Below are 16,077 nucleotides of genomic sequence, written 5' to 3'. Positions count from 1 at the left end.
TGCTACAATTCCCAAAGCTCAGTCTTTCACTGCTTCCCAATCTGTTCACCTTTTACCAAGTTTCACCTCTTGCCTGGACCCAAAGTTGTCCTTCTGTCTTAAGAATCACAAAGTGACATTGTGTCCATGGTACATTTCCCTTCCACTGCTTGCTCAGTCACTCCACAGTCTGAAGCAGGGTTCACAACACGTTCTCCTCCATTGCCTCCCTCCTGCTGTGCATGACAGTGGGACTGTCCTCATTCCACCCCCACTTTAACCTATCCAATCATGAACTAGAGCCACCCTCCACACAACCATAACAATCATCTCTTCCTCTCAAGAATCTATCTCAGAGCTCCCTTTTCTTCCATATGCATCTGATGTCGAGGCAATATCATACAAGAACACGTAGTCAGCTTCTGCACGAGCAAATGACAGCTCCTAAAACATTCTTTCCCTCTCGCCATCATCTCCCTTCAATCCTCCACCACCACAGATGAGAAGTCCAACATACACTATCTGCTGGGTGAACCATAATTTCAAAAACACCATATGAATAAAAGGTTTTGCTACCACAGTGACCTCAGGTCACCTCTCAAACACGACTGATCAACAGAGCATCAGCAGTAGCATTGCGATCCAGCACAGTAGTTGTATTCTCTCCCAAGTCACTGAACTGTTACATTACTTTAAAAACCCACATCAGGAATAACTGGAAGGCACCAAAATCAATAGCACTTTTCACTTTATCCTACCTTCACTTAACTGTATTTTGAACTAGATATTAAGTACACTAGCTTTTGTGTTCATCTTAATGAAGTGAAATGCCAAGCAGGGTTTAGGATAGCTTGAATACGATATACAATCTCATATGGCTACGGTGAAATTGATTTGAATTTACAGGTTTGTGAGCACTTCATACACCATTAAAATTTTGGAATAAATAAGATGTTGTGCAATGAAGCAGAGCCTTGGGGGCGGGGATGGAACAAGCTGGTTGGCACTTCTCCGATAAACCACTCTCAGCACTGCATAACAGGGCTCAAAATCACACATTTTCAAATTATTGTTCCAACAATCTCAGCCAACACCTGCTATCTTTTAAAAAGGAAAAAATATCAAGAATGAAGATAATTTTCTGTAGTATATATTTTAAAGCTGAAAATTCTGATATTGCAGCTGGATAACTGCCTGATAGGAAACGAGAACAAGATGCAAGCGATATTTTACTTAACCTGCACTTCTGGCTGTTGATACCAGCAGCAAGAAATATTCAGGCTCTGCCTGACACCTAGTGCCTGCTGCTGAGTTCTGGGCTGTTACTCCTGGCAATAACTATGCTTAGACAGTAACCGCTGAATGCAAACCATATGCCCTAATTGAATATGCTTTTTCCATGGTTTAAAATCCATTAAAAATCAAGAGAATAAACACTGATATGTTTTCCTGTTATACGAGCTCCCCCAGCAGACCACTCAACTTACAGCCTGGATGTCCATAGCAAGCAGCTCAATAATACTAAACCTTAAATAAATTACCCATCATTTTCATTTGGCAGCATAATTCAATTGTGCCATAGGTAATTTCTAAGATCTATTTGCTGTTGTATTCTCTTTCACACTTCATCCCCACCTCCCCCCCCCCCCCCAAACACACACGCAACTCCTGCCCTTTAATTTAATATTGGAATATAAAGAAAATAAAATACTGGGGATCATAACCTGATGTTTTCTCCTTGCACTAATAGAACACATTAAGTCCAACAATCACCAAACCATCCAGTATTCCTGAACCAATGTTTGTTTTTAAAAAGTCCAACGGGCTGAATGCACATCACATCTTTGATTTGCTTAATGAATAGACTATAGTGGTTGCAGACAGATGTGCATTAATGGTAGATTTCAGCCTTACTAAAGACGAGGAGTCAACATCCATTAAAATCACAAGTTTCCTGTGATCATCATGCAATTAGATGATCAGACCATTGCAAAGTGCCACAGAAGTAAAAGTGCAACAATAAAAGAACAGCAATTACAAATATATTCACCACTATCCTGGAACTTCATAAGACCAACCACTCAATCGCAACAATTGAAGAACTGGACTGGATTAAACTTTTAGAATATCTCTCTTACTTTTCCTTCTACATGCCTTGGATTATCATTTGGAAGATGGTATCCACTCCATAAGGCTGGTGGAAATAGATTTAGAGATGGAAACATTTGGAAAGCCATGAGAAAAGAGCAGAGGGATGGGACTAACTGGATAGCTCCTCTAACAAGCCAAGCACAAATGCTTGTGGTGAACAGCCTCCAACCATGAAACACAAGATACAAAGCTGATCCTAATGGATTTACATCTCAGCAATTTAAACTTTTGTTTTAGGTTTTGTCAGAAGTGACATTAAAGTCAAATTATGCACATTCACACAATTCACTTCTGAAGCTTTCTCCTTACACTTTCATGCAAGTTGTTCCAGCAATATTTTTCAATTACTTTGGTTCACACCATCTTTCAAAGTTACCCAAAAACACGTGCCCGCAAACTGATAGGCTCCACCAATTCAGTACTATGGACACCATCTTGATATTTGGCAAGAATTAAATTTGTGCATTAACTGCAGTCTCTCCATTTGGAATCATTCTGCACTGATACAGAAATTCTGCATCAGTCACTAATTCTGATTCCGTCACATTGCCTACATTGAGCCACTTCTAACAAACATTGAGCTGACTGATTTATCCCAAAAATGAACACATCTTGTACATGTTGTTCCCGCTGTCTCCAGTTATCCCGTGATAATCCAGTCCATATAATCTATTCCTTCCACTCCCACCAATTTCTGTCTTCCCCCCACCCCTCCAAAAATAAAACTACCCGAGCTTTCATTGCTGCCTTTCTGACTTTAACCCAATCCTTCCCTGGTTTACTCCAAACTCATCATCCAACTCCTTCAATTGCTCCCATTGATCCATGGTCTTTTGAATGATGTCTCATCCAGGCTCCTTCACCTGCTGGTCACCATGAGCGCATAAGCTGTTTTGTCTCGCTTTGATTCCATTATCCTCCTGTTCAGCTCCTCCAGAGACAAAAGGTCTGTCCTAACAAATCAACCTCTCCGAAAACCTCATACACATGGAAAATTCACTCATTCCCCTAGTTCCTGACATAAACACATCTCAAACTTCTCCCACAGATTAGGTCAAGGTAATCTTTCCTCTTCAAAACATTTCACCTCTAGTTAATTCAAAATGCAGCCAATTGACTTGTGTTCAGGTCAAAAGGCAGTTTGTCAATTTCAACTTTGAAACTCTTAAGCATATAATTTTAAGTGACCATGTTGTCGTTCATCATTCGTTCTCGAGTAAGACCATGGCATCTTGTAATTGACCATGTAACTTCCCGGAAGCAACAAAGAAGGGCGAAATCGAGAGCCCACCCGACCTTCCTTTTTCATTCACTCCGTGCAACAACTGACTTGCAAAGAAGCGAGTCCAAACAGAAGTCACTTTCAAACGCCAAGCTGACTCGAACAACTCGCATATGTCAACCAAACACAACGGTCCAACATTACCCCGTGTGTAGCCAACTGACACAACATTTTAAAGTGTAAACATGTTAATTTAAAAACACCATGCAGAATGTTCACTGTCAAAAATATAACCCTTTCCACTTCCAAGAAAAGGACGGATTTTAACTTGACTATACATAAGGGGTGGGAACGTTTACAGCAGCTGCCTGCAGTGTGTATAATCTGGCACATTACTGAATTCACTTTCTTTCAAAATAAAGCGGAACGACTTTCCTTCGGCAGCAAAGCCTCCTCAGCCCAGCGCACGGAAAGGTCCCGTGTCACATGGATTTCCCCCCCTTTCCCGTCCCTTCCCTGTTGTTCATAATGAGACGCCAAGGCCCCGAGTTATAACGGTCCAGCAGAGGCTGCTGCTGAGGATGTGTTAAAGCCGCCCACCGCTATTTCCAGACAGGCGGAGCAGCAGCAACGACAGGCCGCCCGCCAGGAGCTCCGGCTCGGCTGAGCGGTGCCGCTCCGGCCCGTTCTCCCGTTCGGGAGATCCACACACACAACGAGGCGCACGGAGAAAGAGACGGAGGGAGGAAGGGGGGGGGCTACAGACCTGCCGCTGGGAGGCTCCGGCTCCGCTGACGGGCTTCCCTCCGTCGCTTGTTTTTTTGAAGGATGTTAATTTTATATTTTAAAAAAAAAGAAAAGGCTCTCAGATGGTGGATCGCGCCAGGGAGTAAGTTGGCGGAAGCTGCAACTCCAGTGTGGTGACTGTGCGTGTGTGGGAGAGGATGACTGAACAGCTGTGAGGGGAGAGCGAGCAGGCGCGGGAAGAGCGGCCGCCAGCCGGCCTCACTGACTCAGTGAGTGAGTCTGCTCACAGCTCCGCTCGGCTCAGCCCTTCTCTCTCACACACACACGCTATGCGCATGTCCCCCACCCCGTCCACTTGGTGCACACCGAGAGCCGGCTGAGCATTTACACTCCAGTCTGCCCGAAACCCCTGTCCTGTTCCATTCTGAACGTGTGCGCGTTTATTACTGCTGTTGTTGTCCAGTGTGCCGTAAACACGTTCATCGATTAAGCACTCCGTATATTATTAAGATCTGAACCATGAGAACCTTAACATTCTCCTCCGCTGCAAATACTCGCACGGATAATGAGCCTGAATGTATTTTTTTTACTGCTGAAGCATATTTAAATCCTTCCAAGCCCCCTATTAGGCTGATGAAAATGATCCACACTGATTGTTTATCATTAATGTATCATGAATATAGTACTGAAGCGCAGCAAGACTTTAGAAAGAATGTTGCGCTGCAATGTTTTGCTGTGAATATATTTGTGGACTAAAGGTATATTGCAAAATATTTATGAATTGAACTTCCAGAGAACTGGCCACACTTATTAACAGTAGCAAAAGCCAGTACACGATTCCAGTTTCCAACGTATCTGCACACAAGTAGCCAATCATTTATATTTATCACAAGTAATGAAAGTTGTTGTTTGAATGATCAAGATTATCTTTCAAGTCGCTTCAGATACTTTGTTTATGCAATGGCATGAATAGATTAATAATTTACATTAACCCTGCTATGAAGCAGTTAAAAAGAAGCAAGTCATCATTAATTTGCACTTTTCCACTAATTAATGGTAATGTATTTTCAGTCAGGTACAACTTGTATGATCAGAATACACAACTATTGGAATCAGAATAGTTCTATTAATTGCCCATAAACACCCTTTAATTGATTAAGTAATGCATCTCCTATTACATATAATTACCATTATTTAGTGGATGAAATATTTGCAATTACGTTGGGATGAGAATAAGTGTTTGCCTCCTAATTTACTGTAATACATTTGTTTTCATTACGGACATTACATATACTGAAGCCATATTACAAGCCATATTCCCTTAATATAAAGTTATTAATAATTCTTGGTGATGAAATATTTGCTCTTTTTTTAAAAGGAACCGATAAAACATCAACAACTTATTGTTGTAAAATATTTTTTACATGTTAAGGACATAGAACCATAAAAGCAAATGCATTATAGTAGATAAGACTACGAACACTCAATTTGGGCCCAGTGAAAGCCCAGATATTTAATATATTAAGATATTTATTTATCAGTCACATGAACATCAAAACACACAGTGAAATGCATCTTTTTGCATTGCTGAGAATGTGCTGGGGGCAGCCCACAAGTGTCGCCACTCTTCCAGCACTAACATAGCATGCCCACAGCTCCTAACCTGTACATCTTTGAAAATGTGGGAGGAAACCGGAGCACCCAAAGGAAACCCATGCAGACACATGGGGAGAACATACAAACTCCTTACAGACAGCAGCAGAATTGAATCCAGGTCGCTGGTGCTGTAATAGCGTTACGCTAACCACTACACCACCGTGTCACCCATCTAAGAGTACAAAGATTGTGTTTATTCAGGGTTGTAAGATTGTATGGATGTTTTCTTGATTTCTGATTCTAAAATCATTGCTAATCAATAACATTGTAGCATTTAATTATAGTATTGTAATAATTGTAGCACTTAATTTTGGTATGTCACCAAAGATTCTTGCAAATTTCTACAGGTGTATGGTGGAGAGCATTCTGACTGGTTGTTTCACCGCCTGGTATGAAGGCTCCAATGTGCAGGATTGAAGGAGGCTGCAGAGGGTTGTGGACTCAGCCAGCTCCATCACGGGCACAACCCTCCCCGCCATCAAGGACATTTTCAAGAGGCGGTGTCTCAAGAAGGTGGCATCCATCAGTAAGGATCCTCACCATCTGGGACATGCCCTCTTCACATTACTGCCATTGGGGAGGAGATAAAGGAACCTGAAGACCCACACTCACCGTTTCAAGAACAGCTTCTTCCCCTCCGCCGTCAGATTTCTGAACAGTCCATGAATCCACGAACATTACCTCGTTATTCCTCTTTTGCACTGCCTATTTATTTTTGTAACTTATGGTAATTTTTATGTCTTGCACTATACTGCTGCCACAAAACAACAAATTTCATGACATATGTCAGTGATAATAAACCTGATTCTGATATTGAATTATGCAACAGGTTGCACATCAATGTGATTGGAACAAAAATATGCAGTAAACTTGCAACAGTATTTCTGGACAACAATTATGCTTCTGAACTAAGCTTATTCAAATGTTTTTAATGTGGTTATCCCACCCTGCTGAGGTTTGGAGGCAGGTTTAAGTTCTGGGTCAGCATTTGATACCTGCTATCGTTCTGCTGAGAAATGAATCAAATTAAAAATCACTGGCCTCCATTTGGCATGGTCATTATTGTAATATTCAGTGCTTTTGACAGACACTGAGAAACACTCCAGACTTTATAACTTAAACTTTGACTTGAAATATAAAAATTATTGTCATCTATATCAACGATTTGTTTAACAATGTACAAGGCATGGTTAGTAAGTCTGCAGATGACACTACAATAGGTGATATTGTGGACAGTGAAGAAGGTTATCAAAAATTACAGGGGGATCTTGATCAGCTGAGTAACTGTGCCGAGGAATGACAAATGGAGGTTAATTCCGATAAGTGCAAGATGTTGCATTTTGGAAAGTCAAATCAAGGTAGGATTTTCACAGTGAACGGTAGGGCCCTGGGGAGCGTTGTTGAATCAAGGAACCTTGGAGTTCAAGTACCTGGTTCTCCGAAAGTGGAGTCACAGGCAGATAGGGTGGCAATGAAGGCTTTTGGCATGCTGGCCTTCATCAGGGCACTGAGTATAAAAGTTGGGAGGTCATGGTGCAGTTGCACAGGATGTTGGTGAGGCTGCACTTGGAGTATTGTGTTCAGTTTTGGTCACCTTGCTGTAGGAAAGATGTTATTAAACTGGAAAGAGTGCAGAAAGAATTTGCAAGGACTTGAAGTACTGAGTTATAGGGAGAGGTTGGACAGGCTGGGACTTTATTCCTTGGAGCATATGAGACTGAGAGGTGATGTTATTGAGGTGTATAAAATTATGAGGGGCATAATAGGGTGAATGCATTTTCCCAGGGTTGGGGAATGAAGAACTAGAAGGCATAGGTTTAAGGTGAGAGGGGAAAGATTTAATAGGAACATGAGGGGCAACTTTTTTACACAAAGGGTGGTATGTATGTAGAATGAGCTACTGGAAAAAGTGGTTGAGGTAGGTACAATAACAACTTTTAAAAGACAGTTGGACAGGTGCATGGAGAGGAAAGGTTCAGAGGGATATGGCCCAGCATGGGCAAATGGAAGTAGCTTGGATGGGCATTTTGGTCAGTATGGACCAGTTGGGTCGGAGGGCCTGTTTCCGTGCTGTATGACTCTATGATTCCAGGAGAGGATCCCAATGATATAATCATGCCACATGCACCACATTTACACATGGGAATAGAGTTATCTTGTGACCTCATTAAGTTCTCATGTTAACTACGAACAGATCAGAACGCATCGTAAGAAGTGAACAACTGTTCACTAGCAGTGTATCGGCAAATTAAATATAAAAGACGAAGGAAACAGCTTTGAAATGAGTATTGTACTTATCACAGGCTGTAAATAGTTTTGCTACGATATTTTTACTTACATTTTAAATGTCTAAGGAAGCTGTAAACATCTCAGATTCAAGATGTATCCTCCTGAACAGAATTAATTCAGATTGCTGAAACCAATCCAAAGATATATTTGCAAGAAATAATCAGAGTTCTTGCAGTGTATGCTTCAGCAAACATATGATTACCTTTTGTCAATGATGCCACAAGCACCCTGGATTAGGTTTGAATGAAAATGTAGCAATCTTATTTGTTGGCAAAGACACAATGAGGCAAATGGACTCATTGCGTTCCATAAATTTCTGATGATATGACCATTATCAATAAGCCACTGAATTATTTTTCAAATGACCTGTCAATAACTTAATAATACCACAGTGCAAATTATAGTGCAAGGAATCATTTAATTTACCAGATTTTACAAAATCTCCAACCTCCATTTACAGTATGAGGGAAATTCACACTGCACGTGCAGGCTACACAATTTTATCTGTACTTCCAAGTTCTTGAAGAGACATCAAACCCGGCATTTTTTTATTTTAATTTCAGGTTTCCTACAAATGCAGTATTTTGCTTTTGTGTAAAAGTAACATGTGGATAAGAGACAAGCACCTTCATGCAATAGAAACCCTCAGAATTTGAGTTGTTAATATTTGTGATGCATGCCTCACACAAGAGTTGTTACAAATTTAATTAATGGCATTAAGCATGGTCTCTACTCTAATTTTGAAGTCAAGTCCATGAAATATAGTTTACGTAACCCTGCTAAAAGGGTAAACTGAATTCATTATTTACTCTTGTATCGATGATAAAAAAATTATGGACAACCATTTGCCTTTTGACAGATACACGGGGGGTTGTCTGTTGAAGTTATGTCACTGACATTAAAACGGACAAACTGTAAGGAAATTGCAACAGAATGGTTGGAACACTCTCAAAGTTTTTTGGATCACTTCAAAAGAGCAATTACTCTCCATAAATGTGAAGTAATTCAAAACTCTGTCACATATATCCGATTTATAAAATTCTCAACCATGTCTTCCTTCTATGCCCTCATCCCTCACTACCCTTTCAGCCTCCTCCAATCTTAAAAGCCTCAGTGATTTCTGTATTCCTCCAACTCTGGGATCTTGTGCATCCCGGATTTATTGCTCATCAGTCTGGGGTCAAGTTCTGGATTTCACTCCATAAATCTTCCCACGTCTCTTCCCTCAGTTAAGGCATTCCCTAAAGCCTATCTGATTTATCAATTGCTTTCATTGACTCACCTTCTGATTTTTGTCATTGCCGTTCCTGAGAAACACATTGGAACATGCTACAATGTCATGGGTAAATTAGAAATACAAGTTTTAATACCCATGGTAAAATGAGTGGGAAGCAATACAACAAATATCACATCGAACATGGCGTCATCCTGCCTAGAGGAGGACATATAACAATAATAAGTTGCATTTTCTCGAGTCACCCTTTGTGTTGGACAGTGGTCCCACCATTCAGTGATCCAGCTCCATTGAGATTTTTCGGCAGAACTGGGCGAGTGGGTGATGAAAGGCCTCCAGATGAATGAGACCCTCGAGTCTTCACAGGGTGTTTGAATCAGGCTGGGACTCCTGGGTGAGGGTGGTTTGGAGCGGTGGAATTGGTTAATGGTGCTTATCTCATTATTTGTCCAAAATACCAGCCAATGAGAAGTTGACCCTCCCAGATGACCGACATGGAAGCCCCAGTTATGGTTCTCAGTTCTGTCCTGCTTTGGGATGGAGGGGTGAACACAATACTCCTCCCATCCCAACAAAGGAAATGGCTGAGAAGTATCACCTATGGTTTCTATGTCAATTGCCTGTGACCGGCATGTGCAAGCACACAATATGGACACTGAGTGGCATCAATTTGTGCCAAGGGATCAGTCTGCCTGCCTCGGTCAGGAACTTAGCAGGCATGTTGAAGGACAGTGAGCAGCATGTGTTACCGTCACAGACAGATAAAAGAGTCATAGATTAGAGTTCAATCAAATGATCCAGTCCAGCGTAGCATTAGATCCCTCTCTCCCTTGCCATTTTCCCAGCCATGCATTCATCTGCTTTATTTCACTGAGCTTATGCTTACTTTCACATGCAATCACAGTAATACTTAAAAAGGAAATTGGGGATAATAATCATGAACACGCAGCATTGGGTATAATACTACACAGGAAATTGAGGGTAATATCGACTAACACGTGGCGCTGCTGCATCTACTTGGCTGACAATTCGACTATATGACCATCATTTTTTTCTTCTGTCATTGGTCTCAACATGGGAAGAGAGTTCCAGCAACTTGTTTTTCACAGAAACTTCTGTCCCCATTTCATGATATCCTCTGGCATTAGGGAGGCAACACACATATGAACTCTGTCTGCCATTGCAGAAATGCTGGACTGTTCTCTCTGCCACTGGCCCTGTACCTGCTTCTGCAAGCAGTTGCCCTGCAATGCAACATGCACCGTGGCCCCACGTTACGGAGGGGTTGTGTTCCCAGAAAACTGACTGTATCATGATTTTCCATAAAACCAATCCTTGACAAAAATTGACAAAATTTGTTGTTTCTTTCACATTTTGTGTTTAATTAGTTATTTTTTCACACATAAATTCCATAAGAGCGAATTTTCATTTTGTATCTCAAATATTTTGGGAGTAATTTGTGAATTCTGTAATGTGAATTTCCTTTACCTGAACGGTTGTAATGAGAGGGTCCACTGTACTTGTTTTGGACTGTGCTTTCAAGACGTTTACACTCTCTCAATACAGAAAATTGGTCTGTGACTGCTAAGTTCCCACAGGATTCCTGAACCTCCTCCATGCCAAATGTCTGACCACTTGCTCTGTGGCTCCAGAATAACCTTCTTATGGAATGTAAAAATTATGGAACTTTCACCTTCCTGTATAATTTCTCATGGCCAAGTGTCCTCTGATAACAGCCAGAAACACTGACTCTTGGTAACCAGAAGCACTTCCTGCACTTAGTTATCCTGCTGTACTTGAACAGTCACCAGTTAGCAAATGCGACCGGGTGTCAGGAGTACTGCTGTATTAATAGAAGCTGGATAGTTGCCTTTAGTACATCTGTCCTTGTCAGTCTTATAACATTCATCTAAGAAGAATAATTATGTCTCAGGCAGTGCAAGAACCGAGATTAATACAACTTCCAGGCCAAAAGAGCTCATGAAGAGGCCAGCATTCATTAAATATTAAACTCAGGAACAAATCTCTACCAGTTTCTGGCTTTTTAATGACAAGATTAAATACTTTATTTTATTAGAAAATGTACCTAAACATTGTTCATGCATTCAGGGCACATTTTTACATTCACTCATGCCATCTTGTACAATCTAATTTTTTTTAAAAATGAGCAACATAGGGCATGAGCTCTTGCACTTTGTGTGAGAAGGTTGCTCACAACGACTACAGCCTGAAGTCCTTTGCTTAGACCTGAAACAAACAACAAACTGCACCTCTCCTCTTCCCTCAGGACTCCAAGCATATTTTGAGGTAACCATTTGTGGTGAAAGGGATTCCTCCGCAGGTTATTTCCTAAAATCCACTTCAGACACAGTGGGATGTCTGGGGTCAACTTTACCAGTGTTACCAGACCAGGTCTCTCCTTGAAGAGGACAGGTAGAAACTCAGAGTTTTACAAACATCTGGTGTTTGTAAATTTGGGTTCTGCACCTTCTGGGACAGGCAGCCATTAGGGTCAGCTTGTCTTTATAGATGCTGTTCCTTATTCTGTCTGCAGCCTTGTACCAAGCACCCCTGGGAGCACATTCAACCCTGGAGTGCCAGATAAAGTGGGAAAATAGGTTTAAGTAATGGGCAGTGTTATATAGAATGAGCTAGTATAGAAGACTCAGGAGTATCTCACACCTAATCATCAAGCTCATTCAGGTTATAATGAAAGGGAGCACTCCAGTTATCTAATTATCATCCAGTTTCTGGCAGCTAAAACCTTCATTCTATTTCTATACTTATTAATGGCAGATATTAAGAGAAAGTAGGTTGCTCGTTAACTGATTAGTTTCTTTTAATACTCAAAATACAACTATTTATGATTGGTTGTCCACCTATTCCCAAGTTTGTAAGACTGCTGTTAACAAACTATTCCCAGCATTTCCCCATTCTCTGTAGAGTGGAGTTTATTGATTTAGCAGCAAGAATAAATTAAACTAACTGAAGTAAACTAAATTAATTGCTACTTGGTGGTCACTCATCATTTAGATACATTAAGGGAAAGGCAAGACAGTTGCCCCGTCACTGAATGAGTATCCCCAGGTATCAATGTTTCAGAAATTCAAATTCACATCCAATGGGGAATATATGTTCAGTTATCTAAATAATTTGGGATAAAAACCAGTCCCAGCAATGGTGGTCATGTAATGACTAAAATGTTGTCAAAAAATCATTTGCTTGATTGATAGGATTGCCGGTATTAAATTTCACGAATAAGTGCTAGTTTTCTTAAAGCTCCTTCCATCCTCATTCTGATGTTATTGTTGCTGCCAGTATTTATTTGCATTCATCATATTCATTCATCAGAATTATCTTTTACCTCCAAACTGTTTCAATGACATCTGCAATAACAGAACTGTTGGCAATCCTAGATTAGATACTGAGTAAAGTTTCCTCTACACTCTCCCATCAAACACTCCCAAGGCAGTTGCAGCTCACAAGCTGTGAACGTACCTCCCAAAACCTGCAAAATAACCCCATTCATGGTTGGAGGAATCACAACTTTTTATAAACACCTTGGTTTGAATGGAAGGTGTGTTGTTCCAAGGCCTCAGTTAAGGGTTTGTTAATTTTAAAACACATTCAGGTATTTTTGTGCAAAAATATTCTAAATCACCCAAACATTTTTTAAAAATCACCAGCATGTTTTTAATTTGCTGCATTTAAAGGTATCTTAAAGTGTCTTCGAGTGTTTGGATGTGCATTGGCTGGAAAATTGATTGTTTTTGAGTTTCTTAGTTCTTCTGGTTTTTAAATGTTTAATTTTTTAAAGGTGCTGAATGTTTCTGAATGTCTCGGAAATATCCGACGTGTGTTAATGCTCTGCCAGCCAGCTGTGGGCAGGGTTTGATTTTCTTCACCACAAAGGACTCGACTTTGTTGTTCTTGGATGTTCCCATGGGAAGATTTGCTCCAAGGCAAATGTGACAGTGCTCATCACCAAGCACAACACTGCATCTGTTGAGGGCTCTATGACAACTGCTGTCTGAGAGTTATTCAGCTCATTCGATCTTTGTTGGTCACCGGTGTCCAACCAATAGTGAGGATAGGAGAAAGAGCATCCCATCCTGATTTAGTGTGGGACAGTCACATTTCTGCTTAACTTTGAGGCAATCCTTGTATTCCAAGTTGACAACATGATTCAGATAAGAAAACCTGCTATCATTACCTGATGTGACCTACCTATGACTCCAGACCCAGAGTTATATGGTTAATCAGCCACTGAATTCCTCCAGTAAGACACTCAGCAAAAAGGCAGTAAATTCTGGCCTTGCCTTTGATATCTTTATGCCACGTAACAATAAAACAAAAAGGATCCATGTGACCAGAGATTCCCCTTTTCCTATATGATATAAGATATTTAACTCCTTCATCAATGGCCTTCCTAAACCATTTTCGCAACTTATCTAAGCTTTACTGACAGCACCTCACAACTCACGACCTGTGTTAGGACAAGGAAATCTGGTGCATGAAGTTCTCCTGCAAGCTGCAGACTGTCCTGACTTGGAAGTACGTCACAATTCCATCATTATCATTGGGACTACATCCTGGAATTTCCCATTGGTCAACATTGTGGGAATACTTTCAACAGAAGGACAGCAGCAGCTCAAGAAGTCATCTCACCACCACCTTCACAAGAACATTAGTGATGTTTGCAACTTATGAGTAAAAAAAAACAGATAAAAAAACAAATTATTTTCCACTACAGTTCCCACCTTCCCTCTGTCAATGATCATTTCAGCTTTTCCTTGATACAACTGATGAATACCACACTTAATTAAACCATATTTGGACATCACCTAATGACAAAGGCATTCGATGCTCGAATCATTCCTCGTGGTGCTGAGTACCTGCTACTTCTTATATTCCATCACCTCTGCCACAGCTCTCATTTTCACAAGGGTCCATTTTCGACTCCTGCTTTTCATTTCACAACCTCTTTGCCTCCAGGGCTAGTTTTGTGGCTGATATCCATTGCAAACCCAAAGGTTCCCACAGCTATCTTGAGGGCACCTACTCCTTCCTGGTTCCTCTAAGGTATCCATTCCATTCTTTCAGTTTCTCTGGCTCCATCATGCCTGTTTTGATAAAAATATCTTCTGCACCAGTGTTTCTGTTGTGACTTTTGTGACTTCTTTTTTCCTCAACTGTGGTTTCTCCTCTGCCATAGTTGGCAGGGATCTCAACGGCATCTCTTTCATATCGCGCACTTCTGTCCTCATCCACTCACCCTCTCACTCTGAACAAGGATAGGCCTCCCCTTGTTCTAACCTCCTGCCCCACCAGCCTTCACATTCAATGGATCAACCTCCATAATTTCCAGCCCCTCTAACCAAATGCAGACCCTCTAACCAAATGCACTAACAAGTACATATCCCCCTCCTCTTTTAACATTCAAGTCAAGTCAAGTTTATTGTCATATGCACAAGTACGGTGAGGTACAGGTACAATGAAAAACTTACTGTAGCAGCGTCACAGGCATGCTGCATTCCAAGAAACTGTTCCCTCCAAGACATTCTGGTTCACTCTTCTCTCTCTGCCAATATCAATTCCCATTTTCACAGCACTTTCCTATGTAAGTCCAAGCAAAGCAACATCTGTTCCTTTATCACTTGCCTTCCTGCTGCCCAGACACCTAACGCTCCTTCCAGATGAAGCAGCGATTCACTTGTATATCTCTCTGTTTTGAGTATTGCTTTTGGTGTTCACAGTGTGCTCTTCTCTGCTTCAGGGAAATTGAATGGAGAGTGAGTGACTGCTTTGACGAACACCTCCATTCAGTGTGCAAGCACAGCACTGAGCTTCCATTTGCCTGCCATTTTAGTATGTGATCCCACTCCCACTCCCACTCTGACCTCTCTGCATTTGGTTTCTTATTCTGTTCCGGTAAAGCTCAAAAAAAGCTTGAGGAACAACACTGCATTTTCCAAGTTGGCATCAGAGTCTTCTGAAATCAACAATTTCAGATAATCCCCCATTCCAACATTGCATCTCATATTTCTCCTCTACTGATACTTCCAGTTTCAATTCATCTTCCCCAATTTACATGTCCCCCAGACACACCTTTTGATATTCAGTGGCCTTTACCATCCCCTCTCAGCTGTTACCACTACTTGCGTGTCATTCACCCTCTCTGTCCTTCTTTCTGTATCTTGTTTTATTTTGATCTTTCCCAAGCTCAGAGGCAAGGGCATCGATCAGAAACATTTCTCTCTCCAAAGACCATGCCTGACTAGTTGACGATTTGCACTGTCTTTAAATCGTTTTTACGAATTTCCTTAGCATCAGTCCACATCTTTCCCACTATGAGTGGCAGCAATCTGTGCTTGTTGAATTTCAGGCACCAGCAAGGGAGTGGTTAGGATGGGACACTGAATGAGAGAGGACAGCAGGTTCATGCTGCACTCACGGGACAGTGCTTCAGTAACGTCTTAGACAGATTGATGGCCTGCCGTTGCACAATGGTATCTGGAGCTTTGATGGCATTAATATTTGATGGCATGCATTTGAGCTTCCAATGTAGCACACATTCATTGGATAGATTCTGCTTGAACTACTTTGAAGGCTGAGGCATTGATTGTCAGACACTGCATGATGTTTGGACTTGCAAGTAAGGACATTTCACGGGTTACCATCTCCATGTTGAGAAGGATGGGCTCCGGGCTCTGCACGAAGTCATTTGCAAAACTGAAGCACTACTCACCTATGTTCCTGGACATTGCATCCTGGCTTTCTGGCACACCAGAAGCAAACC

General features: G+C 41.3%; 1 protein-coding gene across 2 annotated transcripts in view; it reads right to left on the bottom strand.

Moving 5' to 3' along the window:
* LOC127573061 (alpha-(1,6)-fucosyltransferase) overlaps positions 1-4,383 on the bottom strand; it is a 592,121-nt gene extending 587,738 nt beyond the window's left edge. For both annotated transcript variants that reach the window (XM_052020880.1, XM_052020871.1), the window contains exon 1: positions 4,119-4,383. The gene's annotated coding sequence lies outside the window, so the exon portion shown is untranslated. The remainder of the gene's footprint in view (positions 1-4,118) is intronic.
* Positions 4,384-16,077: the final 11,694 nt, after the last annotated feature.

This window comes from Pristis pectinata, chromosome 1 (assembly GCF_009764475.1).
Source record: "Pristis pectinata isolate sPriPec2 chromosome 1, sPriPec2.1.pri, whole genome shotgun sequence".
Taxonomy (NCBI): domain Eukaryota; kingdom Metazoa; phylum Chordata; class Chondrichthyes; order Rhinopristiformes; family Pristidae; genus Pristis; species Pristis pectinata.
Note: the sequence above shows the minus strand (reverse complement) of the source record. Positions and strands in the feature narration are given on the sequence as shown.